Raw genomic sequence first — 12,389 nt, forward strand, 5'->3', positions numbered from 1 at the left:
TTTGATTTCACTTCCCATTCCCACTTCGATATGTCCGTCAATCCATGGCCTCCTCTACTGTCACGATGAGGCCACACTCAGGTTGGAGGTACAACACCTTATATTCTGTCTGGGTAGCCTCCAACCTGATAGCATAACGTCCATTTCTCGAACTTCTGGTAATGGTCTGTCCAACTCCCCCCCCCCCACCCCCCCACCACCACCCTTCACTACTGTCCTTCGCTTTTTCCATCTCTCATCTTACTTATCTCCCTCTGGTGCTCCTCCCCGTTTTCTTTCTTCCATGGCCTTCCGCCCTTTCCTATCAGACTCCCCTTTCTCCCTCCTTGTATCTCTTTCACCAATCAACTTCCCATTTCTTCAGTTCATCTCTAACCCTCCTGCTTTCACCTATCACCTTGTGTTTCTCTGTCTTTCCCCGCACCTTTCAAATCTTCTCATCTTTGATTCTCCAGTCCTGCTGAAGGGTCTCGGCCTGAAATGTCGATTGTACGTATTTCCATAGATGCTGCCTGGCCTGCTGAGTTCCTCCAGCATTCTGTGTGTGTGGCTTGGATTTCCAGCATCTGCAGATTTTCTCTTGTTTGTACCTTCTTCCTGATGGCAGCAGAGAGAAGAAAGTATGGTCTGGGTGACCAGGGTCCCGGATGATGGATGCTACTTTCCTGCGACTGCGCTCCATGTAGGTGTTCTCCATGGCGGAGAGGGCTTTGCCTGTGATGAAGTGGGTCACATCCACTACTTGTTGTAGGATTCCCTGTTCCAGGGCATTGTTGTTTCCAGTGCAGGCTGTGGTGCAGCCGCTCAATATACTCTTCACCACACATCTTTAGCAGCTTGTCAATATTTTAGATGTCATGCTGAATCTTTGCAATCTTCTAAAGAAGTTTTGGAACTGCCATGTTTGCTTTGTAATTGCATTGATGTGCTGGGTCCAGGAAATCAGAGGATCTTAAAGTTGTTGACCCTCTCCACCTTTGATCCCTGACGAGAGCTGGCTCATGGACCTCTAATTTGCTCCTCCTGAAGTCAATAATCAGCTCCTTGGTCTTGTTGAAATTGAGTGAGAGGGGGCCGGCTGGTGGCGTAATGACATCGGCGCCGGAGCCGGGAGCAGAGGTTCCCGGGTTCGAAACCAGTCGGGTCCACTCCCAAATATGTTTTCCATCCGTGCCGGGTTGAGTGTTCAGATCGCAACTGGACCTCGTAAAATAAAGGGAAAAATACTGCGAAGATGCCTGTGTGAGGAGTGGCCCGCCACACAGTCTCTCTCTCACTCCGCGCCTTGTAAAAGCCATGAAAAAGACATCATCACTGATGCACGCACACGCACAGACTCGCACGCACGCAGGCACGAGCCAAAAAAAAAAGGAATTGAGTGAGAGGTTGTTGTTGTGTCACCACTCAGCCAGATTTTCAATCTGATGAATATGCTGTTTCATCACCAGCTTCGATTCAGTCAACAACAGTGGTGTCGTCAGCAAACTTAAATATGGCGTTGGAGCCTCACAATCATAAGTGCAAGTCGAGCAGGGGACTAACCATATGGCCTCTTGGTGCACCTGTGCTGATGGAGGTCATGGAGGAGATGTTGTTGCTAATCTGAACTGACTGGGTCTGCAAGTGAAGAAATCGAGGATCTAATTGCACACGGAGCTACTGAGACCAAGGTCTTAAAACTTATTGATTAGCTTTGAGGGTGTGAGCACTTGGTAAACGCACACACGTGCATTCACTCACACACAAACACGGCCTTATCATTCTGCTGTCGTTGTGGTGAGTGAACGCACTTCAATGTCTTTCCTGGTATATTCTCATAATTAACCCACTGCTTTGGGCCTGCATTGCTACATACATTTAGAGTCAAGCATCAAAGTTTAGTTTAGATTTATTCTTTATTTGGACTTAACTGTAAGTGTGCGATTGTGTTGAACACACCTGCCAGTTGATCAGCACAGATCATTAGTGCTCAACCAGATACCCCATCTGGGCTGGATGCTTTCAGTGGGTTCTCCTCTTGAAGACTGAAATGACAGGGTCATCGGGGGTTGTGAGAGTTTGTGAAGGTTTCCCCAGTGAGCTGAAACACCTGCTACCATACTTTATCTATGACTATATTTTAACTTTGAATTAGGTGTGGTAATTCACATTCCTTGATTGATCTCCCACTTATACTTATTTATCCTTAATTTTCAATGGTTTAAATGTTAACTTCCTGGTCTATTCCTCATTATGATTCCAAATAACCTTATGTTCATTAAGAAAAAAATTAATGGAAAACAATATGAATTCAAATCTCATCGAAGTTTCTCTCTTTAAGGCTGGTAATGTCCATTTTGATAATCTTATCAAATCTGTACAACTGGGTGTTGCATGCATCACTAAAATTCAGATATCCTCACAACCTAAATGGCAGCTTTTTCTAAAGTGAATGTTTTCACCTTCGCGTGTATTTTGACCGCAGCACGGAATAAATGAAGATGGCTGAAAAATTCTTCCATATTCTTAAGAAGTTCCAGAATAATTTTTGAACACTTAACTACATTTGAACCGCAGTCTTTCTTGCACCTTCATTTATGTTGACACCACATTCCCCGCTTTTCAAGTCTACCTGCCAACACCACCATCCCCATGAACACCATTTACCTCCATCCTTTTCCCTTATCTTCACCCTATCAAGTGGAGGATGTGAACAAAGGAATCTTCTGATGGTGAGCAACAGAAATTTGGATAGTGTAATTCTAATAACAAATCAGATGTCTAAAGATTCTGAACATCTAATTTTCTGGTATCTGTTCTCAGTGTTGCTTTTGTTGATGGGAGAACAGGACATAAAGCAACATTATTGAGTCACAACTAGAGCACGTCCTGTACCTCAGATGCAAATTTAGAAGCATGGCTTTAAGTGTGAGCAATTCTCCTGTTTCAATTCCACTGAGACTGTTCAAAAAGGATAAAGTTTTCTTCAACAGGATTGCAAATGAGAGAAGTATCGGATTCAGCCAACATACCTGAATTGATGTGGATTAAATTAATGGAAAATCAGGAGGGAGCTACTGGAAATGGAGCGTAAGGAAAACAGACAAATGAAATGCAGTACCATTATATGCCTTGGTGTAAAATATACAAGGAGGTCACGTGATCCCACTGAGAGCATATTAACATGAGAAATGCAGTCTTACCAACATGCATTATAGAAGTGTGATATGAAAAGTTGTATCTTTCTGCATAGCTGATTCTAATCTTAAAATGAGGTGGATATCCTCTAGCACCTGTGAGTGTCATATACAGCTCAAGGGTCGAAGTGAAAATTCTTCATAGTCCCCAATTTTAGTGACATTGATCCAAAGCTTAAGGCTATAAGACCATAAGACATAGAAAAAAATTTAGGCCATTCACCACTGAGTCTGCTCCACAATTCTGTCTGATTTATTATCCCTCTCACCCCCTCTCTCATGCCTTCTCCCCATAACCTTTGACACCGTAAAGAGACGGCCTTGTATTCTGAGGCTATGCTCTCTAGCCCTAGATTCCCCCACTTTGTCTGTCACCAGGTGCAGATATGCCCAAGTTCAGAATGAGAGACGCTGAAGCAGGTCGATATTTCACAGACTTAATTGTGAACGATGTTAAAAGGAAAAAGAAAACAATAAACGCTAGGCTAAACAGGGCCATTGATTAAAACACTCAAATGGAAAACGAAGCCTACACTGTGGCTGAAAAGAACAAGTAAAAATAAAATGAATACCGCTAGTCTCCAGAGTCAGTTGACTTGATAGTCCAATTTCTCAGGCAAGACGGAATGCAGATAATGAAGCATAGCTATGTAGAAGTCTCGACAAATTCTACGATGGAATGAATGGAGTTAAATACTATCACAATGAAATAGTAATTAGCTGACACGTGCATATTCATGAGCGCAATTGCCGAATCTGATGCTCTGCTGAATCCATGGTTGTGATAGGACCCCCTCTCTAGGTGCAGCCCCTGAGGTGCGACAGACTTGTATCTGCTGGAAGTCCCAAATCAGTGACTTGTCCAAGATGTCCTTCAGTGATGCCGGTAGATATGTGCTATGGTGTGCACTGCCAATATCGGAGCCAAAGACTTCCATGGAGAGACCGTAACATGAGCTTAGAGAGAGGTAGCTCGACCAAATGACACCGTGAGATGAATCATTCTCAAAATGAGGACACTCTGATCATGCATCTGCTTCCAGAATAAAACTAACACAGAATTTGAACTTATCAAAATAAACTTAAACAGAAAGCACCAGGAAAGCGTATTATGAAGAGCAAGTTACTCGAGAAAAACACAAGAAACTCTAAAACAATTAATAACTGTTAACAATTAATCAATTCAGGTGCTCTTAAAAACCTCAGAGCCCAAAAGTTTTGATGCCCTGAACAGGCTTGAAGAAGTCACTACAGGAACCCCTCCCTATAGCTAGTATCTAATGGCCCAGGAAGACCTGAAAATTGAGATCCAGGGATGACTCGAGCGACCTGGGAAACTTGAGAAGGAGGCATGGGGAACTTGAGAGGCAGGGAGACTTGGGGATCCAGCGAAACTGAGACCTGGGAATCCCAACAGACTGGGATCAAGAAACCTTGGGCAGGGCTGAGAAGGAGGCTTGGGAGTCCTCAAGATGGGGAGGATATTGAAAAAGCCTAAACACATTGAATAAGCCTTGGAAACGATCGGGAAAAGAAAACCCTGGGGACATAGAGAAAAGTCCTTGGGAAACCTTGAAACCATGGAACTTGAAATCTAGAGAAGGAACCTTTTCAAATCTTGTTCGCAGTGTTTTATCTTTCAAAATTTTTCTAGAGACAATTAGGAGATACCCTCAATTTTACAGATCAAGACAGCATACACAGGTTTCTTTCATCACTAAGCTATGTGGTTCTCTGTAGATCTGTTTAATTTGCTACATGAAAGTGCAATTTTCCCAGTCTGTACCGTGACTTCCATCAAGGGGTTAAAAATACTCTTGATGGGGTTACTTATGTATTTGCATACACCAGCCAGTGATCAGTTATTGGAGAGGGGCTCTTCCAGAATTTACACTTGACTTGAATGCTGAATCAATTGAAAAGCTTGCTCGCATTTGATATGCAGATCTGAGTCATGGGACCACAATGCTGGGAACCTGGGTACTTGTGACTTGAAAAGCTCGGAATGGAGACCGGAGAAACTCAATGTAGATGAGAGAAGCTTGGTACGTAGACTCAGGACTCCCAGAATGTAGAGTCAGGACATGCACTCAGAATAAAGGCAGCCTCTCCTCAAGGCGCCGATGTTAAAACATCACTGTTCAAACTTTGCTGGGTCCATTAGTTGGCAAGATCCTTCTGTCATGTTGGAGACAGAAACAGGAGTTCATACATAGGAATTCCAACGAAACATTGTTGCCTCGACGAATCACTCTGACCAATGAATCTCATGGCCAAGGTCAGCTGCTCTCTCTCCACTGGGTCCACCTTTGCGTGTGTCAAGACTTGCTGTCACCAGGTGTGGATATGGCCCAACTGCGGAGTGAGGGTCACTGAAGCAGGTCGATAGTTCACAGACTTTAATGCCAACAATGTTAAAGGGAAAAAGAAAACAATAAATGCTAGGCCAAACAGGGCCGTTGACTAAAACACTCAAATGGAAAACGAAGCCTACACTGGGACTGAAAAGAACAACTAAGAATTAAACGAATACCGCTCGTCTCCAGAGTCAGTTGACTCAACAGTCCAATTTCTCAGGCAAGGTGGAATGCAGATAATTAAGCTCAGCTACGTCCAAGTCTCGACAAACAATACAATGGAATGAATGGAGTCAAATACTAACACAAAGAAATAATAATTAGCGGACACGTGCATATTCATGAGTGCAATTGCCGAATTTGATGCTCTGCCGAATCCATGGTTGTGACAATGTCTCTTTGTTGCGTTTCTGTTAGCATGATTCACCAGATTTTTCAACATGAAGTACACAACAACTGTGTCTCTGAACTGATACAGCACAGAGATCTCATCTTGAGATGGCCAACATCATTTTCCACTATTGCCCCAGTAGCTGTGTAATTCTTGTTTTATCTCTGATCAGCTCTGTGGTTTGAAGGTGCACTGTGAGGAGATAAGGAAGTAGATAGTTGCCTGCGTTCCCCAGAAGGATCACTCCAAGTTATACTGATCGATGAAAACATCTGGCAGTGCAGTTTCACTGATAATGTAGAGAGAGGTAAATGTAGAGGTGTGAAATAGATCAGGTAGTAGAGAGTACCTATCTTTGCTGGGAAACAACAGAGGAAAGTGTCAGGTATTAAAATCAAGAAAGAAGTTTGGCACCACTGAACCAGGCATTACACATAGACATCTTGAAATTAGGGTACTTTGCATTATTGAAACATAAATAGATCAAAATAATAGACTGGATGGGCTCTCCACCCCCAACCCATGGATGGATCAGGTGAGGTTACAACTGGTTACTTTGACCTCTGGGTACATCATAGTCACATTTGGTATTTCTCAATAATCTGTCATATGCTGTCATTGTATTTCAAAATTATCACACTCAGTGTATTTGAATTCTGATGAGATACTTCAACCTGATTTCCCCTGGGTGTTTGCTTATGTTAAATAAAGACAGTGTTGTATGCATGGCTCGAGACTACATACTGCTTTTCAGTCATAGCACGCTGAACAGACAAATCCAAGTTATCAATATATAGTATATTATGAACAACAGAGAGTCCTAATTCTGATATCCAGGAAACACACTGTTTTTAGTCCAGTTAGACCCATCTATTTAACATTTCCTAGGCAGAATGGACGTAAACTATCATGATCTTGGAGCAGAATATGCTCTGGTTATGATTGCTTTCAATTTCCACATTATCTCAATATCTGATCTACCATGCTCTGTATGTACATCTCATATTTTTGATAAAAGTTCTTATGTTAGTAATCAGTTTATTTACTTTATTCATGTTTCAGAATGTATGGCAATGCTGGCAAGGCTAGCATTTACGTCCCTTCTCTGAATGCCCTAGGATGTCTCAAAGGTAAGCACATTGCTGTGTTTTTGAATTATATATCATCATATAAGCTAAGGGTGGCAGATTTCCTCAGCTGAAGGACTGTAATGTATCCAATATGTTTCTAAACAGCATTTTAACAATTCTAAGCTCATAGGTACCGTATAGAGTCATAGGCTTCATGCTGAAACCATTTAAACTGTCTACTCCCATCAACCTGCACCAGGACCATAGCCCTCCATATCTCTACCATCTAGGTATCTGTCTAAACTTCTCTTAAACATTGAAATTGAGCTTGCATGGACCACTTGTGCTGGCAGCTCATTCCACACTCTCACATCTCTCTGAATGAATCAGAATCAGGTTTATTATCACCTGCGTGTGTCATGAAATTTGTTAACTTAGCAGCAGCAGTACAATGCAATGCACAATAATATACTGTAGGAATAAATAAATTACAGTAGGTATATATATGTATATTTAATAGGTAAATTTAAAACAGTGCAAAATAAGAAACCTTATATTAAAAAAAAAGTGAGGCAGTGTTCAAGGGTTCAATGTCCATTTAGGAATTGGATTGCAGAGGGGAAGAAGGTGCTCCTGAATTGCTGAGGGTGTGCCTTCAGGCTTCTGTACCTTCTTCCTGATGGTAACAATGAGAGCAGGGCATGCCCTGGGTGATGGGAATCCTTAGGAATGATGACGCCGCTCTTTGAAGATGTCTTGAGTTCTAACATGGCTCGTACCCAAGATGGAGCTGACTAATTTTACGACTTTCTGTAGCTTTATTTGGGTATGTGCAGTTGCCCCACCCCATACCAGACAGTGATGCAGCCTGTCAGAATGCTTTCCACAGTACAAATATATAAGATTTTGAGTGTTTTTGTTCAGCTCCTTGAGTTGTTTTAGTTCAAGCTCCCAAAGAAATTTAGCTCCTCTCTTGCCTTCTTTATAGCTGCATCGAAATGTTGAGAGCAAGTTACATCCTCAGAGATCTTGACACCCAGGAACTTGAAATTGCTCACTCTCTCCACTTCTGATCCCTCTATGAGGATTGGTTCATGTTCCCTCGTCTTACCCTTCCTGAAGCCCACAATCAAATCTTTTCTCTTACTGACATTGATTGCAAGGTTTTTTCTGCAGCACCATTAGCTAGTCTATCTCGTTCCTGTACACCCTCTCATATCCATCTGAGATTTTACCAACAATAGTTGCATCACCAGTAAATTTATAGATGCTGTTTAAGTTATACCTACCCATACAGTCATGGGTATAGAGAGAGTAGAACAATGGGCTAAGCACACACCCCTGATTGAAGAAGTTTCCCCTCATATTCCCCTTAACCTTCTCATTTTCATCCTTAACCCATGACCCCTAGTTGTAGTCCCACTCAACCTCAGTGGAAAAAGCCTGTTTGCACTTAACTTAGCTCTACCCCTCACAATTTTGTATACCGCTATCAAATCTCCTCTCAATCTTCTACATTTTAAATAATACAGTCCTAATCTATTCAATCTTTCCTCATAATTCTGGTCCTCCAGACTCGGCAATACCCTTGTAAATTTTCTCTGCACTCTTTAAATCTTGTTTATATATTTCCTGTAGGTAGGTGACCAAAACTGCACACAATACTCTAAATTAGGCCTCATCAATGTCTTATACAACTTCAACATAACATTCCATCTTCTGTACTCAATAAATTGATTTATGAAGGCCAAAGTGTTAAAAGCTTATTTTATGACCTGGTCTACCTGTGACACCATTTTCAACAAATTATGGACCTATACTTCCAGATCCCTTTGTTCTACCACACAGCTCAGTGCCCTACCGTTCACTGTGTATGACTTACTCTGGTTGGTCCTACTGAAGTGCAACACCTCGCAATTGTTTGCATTAAATTCCATCTGCCATTTTTCAGCCCATTTTCCCAGCTGATGCAGGTCCCTCTGCTAGCCATGATAGCGTGCCTCACTGTCCACTGCACCCCCAATCATGGTGTCATCTGCATATTTGCTGATCCAGTTAACCACATTATTATCCAGATCATTGACATAGATGACAAACAACAACAATGATCCAAGACCGATCCCTGTGGCACTCCACCAGTCACAGGCCTCCAGTCAGAGAGGAAACCACCTACTCTCTGGCTTCTCTCACAAAGCCAATGTCTAATCCAATTTACTGTCTCATCCTGAATACCGAGCGACTGAACCTTCTTGACCAGTCTCCCATGCATGACCCTGTTAATGCCTTGCTAAAGTCCATGTAGACAACATCCACTGCATAGCCTTCATCCACTTTCCTGGTAACTTCCTCGAAAACTCCAAAAGTTTGGTTAGTCATGAGCTCCTATACACAAAGCTATGCAGTTTATCTTGAATCATTCCTTGTCCATCCAAATATTTTCATCAGCCAACTCCTTGCCCCCATTATTATTTATCTTGCCTCATTTTCTCATGGTCCTATATCTACTCTCATTTCTCTTTTATTTTTAACACACTTGAAAAAACTTTTACTATCCACTTTGACATTATTTGCTAGTTTGCTTTCATATTTCATCTTTTCCCTTCTAATGATTATTTTAGTTGCTCTCTGTAGGTTTTTAAAAACTTCCCAACCCTCTATCTTCCCACTAATTTTTGCTTTGTCGTATGGCCCTTTTTTTTTGCTTTTACAATAGCTTTGACTTCCCTTGTCAGCCACTGTTGTACTATTTTACCATTCGAGTATTTATTCATTTTTGCAATACATACAGAGGCATACAGAAGTTTGGGCACCTCTGGTCAATATATCTGTTACTGTGAATAGTTAAGTGAGTAGAAGATGAACTGCTCTCCAAAAGTCATAAAGTTAAATATGAAACATTCTTTTCAACATTTTAAGCAGGACTAGTGTATTATTTTTGTTTCGTACAATTTTAGAGTGAAAAAAAGGAAAGGAGCACCATGCAAATGTTTGAGCACCCCAAGAGATTTGAGCTCTCAGATAACTTTTACCTAGGTCTCTGACTTAATTAGCTTGTTAGGGCTATGGCTTGTTCACAATCATCTTTAGGAAAGGCCAGGTGATGCAAATTTCAAAGCTTTATAAATACCCGACTCCTCAAACCTTGTCCCAACAATCAGCAGCCATGGGCTCCTCTAAGCCGCTGCCTAGCACTCTGAAAATTAAAATAAATGATGCCCACAAAGCAGGAGAAGGCTATAAGAAGATAGCAAAGCGTTTTCAGGTAGCCATTTCCTCTGTTCGTAATGTAATCAAGAAATGGCATTTAACAGGAACGGTGGAGGCCAAGTTGAGGTCTGGAAGACCAAGAAATTTTCTGAGAGAGCTGTTCGTAGGATTGCTAGAAAGGCAAATCAAAACCCCCGTTTGACTGCAAAAGACCTTCGGGAAGATTTAACAGACTCTGGAGTGGTGGTGCACTGTTCTACCGTGCAGTGACACCTGCACAAATATGACCTTCATGGAAGAGACATCAGAAGAAAATCTTTCCTGTGTCCTCACCACAAAATTCAGCATCAGAAGTCTGCAAAGGAACATCTAAGCAAGCCTGATGTATTTTCGAAACAAGTCCTGTGGACTGATGAAGTTAAAATAGAACTTTTTGGCTGCAATGAGCAAAGGTATGTTTGGAGAAAAAAGGGTGCAGAATTTCATGAAAAGAACACCTCTACAACTGTTAAGCATGGGGGTGGATTGATCATGCTTTGGGCTTGTGTCGCAGCCAGTGGCACGGGGAACAGTTCACTGGTAGAGATAAGAATGAATTCAATTCAATACCAGCAAATTCTGGAAGCAAACACCACACCGTCTGTAAAAAAGCTAAAGATGAAAAGAGGATGGCTTCTACAATGGGATAATGATCCTAAACACACCTCAAAATCCACAATGGACTACCTTAAGAGGCGCAAGCTGAAGATTTTGCCATGGCCCTCACAATCCCCCGACCTCAACATCATCAAGAATCTGTGGATAGACCTCAAAAGAGCAGAACATGCAAGACGGCCTAAGAATCTCACAGAACTAGAAGCCCTTTGCAAGGAAGAATAGGTGAAAATCCCCCAAACAAGGATTGAAGGACACTTAGCTGGCTACAGAAAGCGTTTACAAGCTGTGATACTTGCCAAAAGGGGTGTTACTAAGTACTGACCATGCAGGGTGCCCAAACTTTTGCTTCAGCCCCTTTTCCTTTTTTGTTATTTTGAAACTGTAAAATATGGAAATAAAAAAAGTTTTCTTGCTTAAAGGATTAAACAAATGAGTCATCTTTAACTTTGTGCCTTTTGGAAATCAGATCATCTTTTACTCGCTTAGCTATTCACAGTAACAGAAATTTTGACCAGGGGTGCCCAAACTTTTGCATGCCACTATATGTCCTGCACTTTCTTCATTTTTCCTGGAAACACTAGTAATTGCTGCTCTGCTGACATCCCTGCCAGCAGCTCCTTCCAATTTACTTTGGTCAATTTACTGTAATATCCCTTACTCCACCAAAATACTGTTACATCAGACTTTACTTTCTCCTATCAAATTTCAAGTTGAACTCAATTATATTGTAATCACTGGTTCCTAAGGGTTCTTTTACCTTAACTTCCCTAATTGCCTCCAGTTCATTACATAACACCCAATCCAGTATATCTGATCCCCGAGTAGGCGCAATGACAAACTGCTCTAAAAAGTTATCTCTTAGGCATTCAACAAGCTCACTCGCTTGAGATCTGTTACCAACCTAATTTTCCCAATCAACCTGCACATTAAAATCTCCCATGACCACCATAACTTTGCCCTTTTAATACGCTTTTTCTATTTCCTGTTGTAATCTGTAGTCCATATCCCAACACTGTTGGGAGGCCTGTATATAACTGCCATCAATGTCGTTTTACCCTTGCGGTTTCCTAACTCAACCCACAAGGGTTCAACATCTTCCGATTCTATATCACATCTTTCTACTGAATGGAGTAATAAAGGTTATCTTAATGAATCTCACTGATTCTTACAAAAAGTGAATTTGATTTTTAGTTGATATCTGAGATTTAGAACCTAAAACAGAACGCTGGAATTTTGAATTGTTCATACTCATGTAAATATGTTGAATATATTGCTTTTTTTTATAAACCAAACTTACCACCAGAAGTGTGTTTTCAATTCAATGCTTCCTTTCAATACCCAAAGCTTACGATGGATCACTAGCATCTAGTGTAGTATTATGCAATTAAATTTTTCTCATGAAGAGTGCGGCGACTAGTCAAACAAGATCAGACCATCACTACACAGGTGTTATACTATCCTCCAAGCCTCTGGTACCTCTCCTGTTGCTAAGGATGTTTTAAATATCTCAGCTTGGATCCTGGCAATTTCT

General features: G+C 41.4%; 1 long non-coding RNA gene across 1 annotated transcript in view; it reads left to right on the forward strand.

Moving 5' to 3' along the window:
* Positions 1 to 12,389, forward strand: part of LOC134344941 (uncharacterized) — a 115,057-nt gene that overhangs the window by 11,363 nt on the left and 91,305 nt on the right. Inside the window, exon 2 of the long non-coding RNA XR_010017569.1 lies at positions 6,987 to 7,054. This is a non-coding gene — a long non-coding RNA (uncharacterized LOC134344941). The remainder of the gene's footprint in view (positions 1 to 6,986; positions 7,055 to 12,389) is intronic.

Source organism: Mobula hypostoma, chromosome 4 (assembly GCF_963921235.1).
Source record: "Mobula hypostoma chromosome 4, sMobHyp1.1, whole genome shotgun sequence".
Lineage (NCBI taxonomy): Eukaryota > Metazoa > Chordata > Chondrichthyes > Myliobatiformes > Myliobatidae > Mobula > Mobula hypostoma.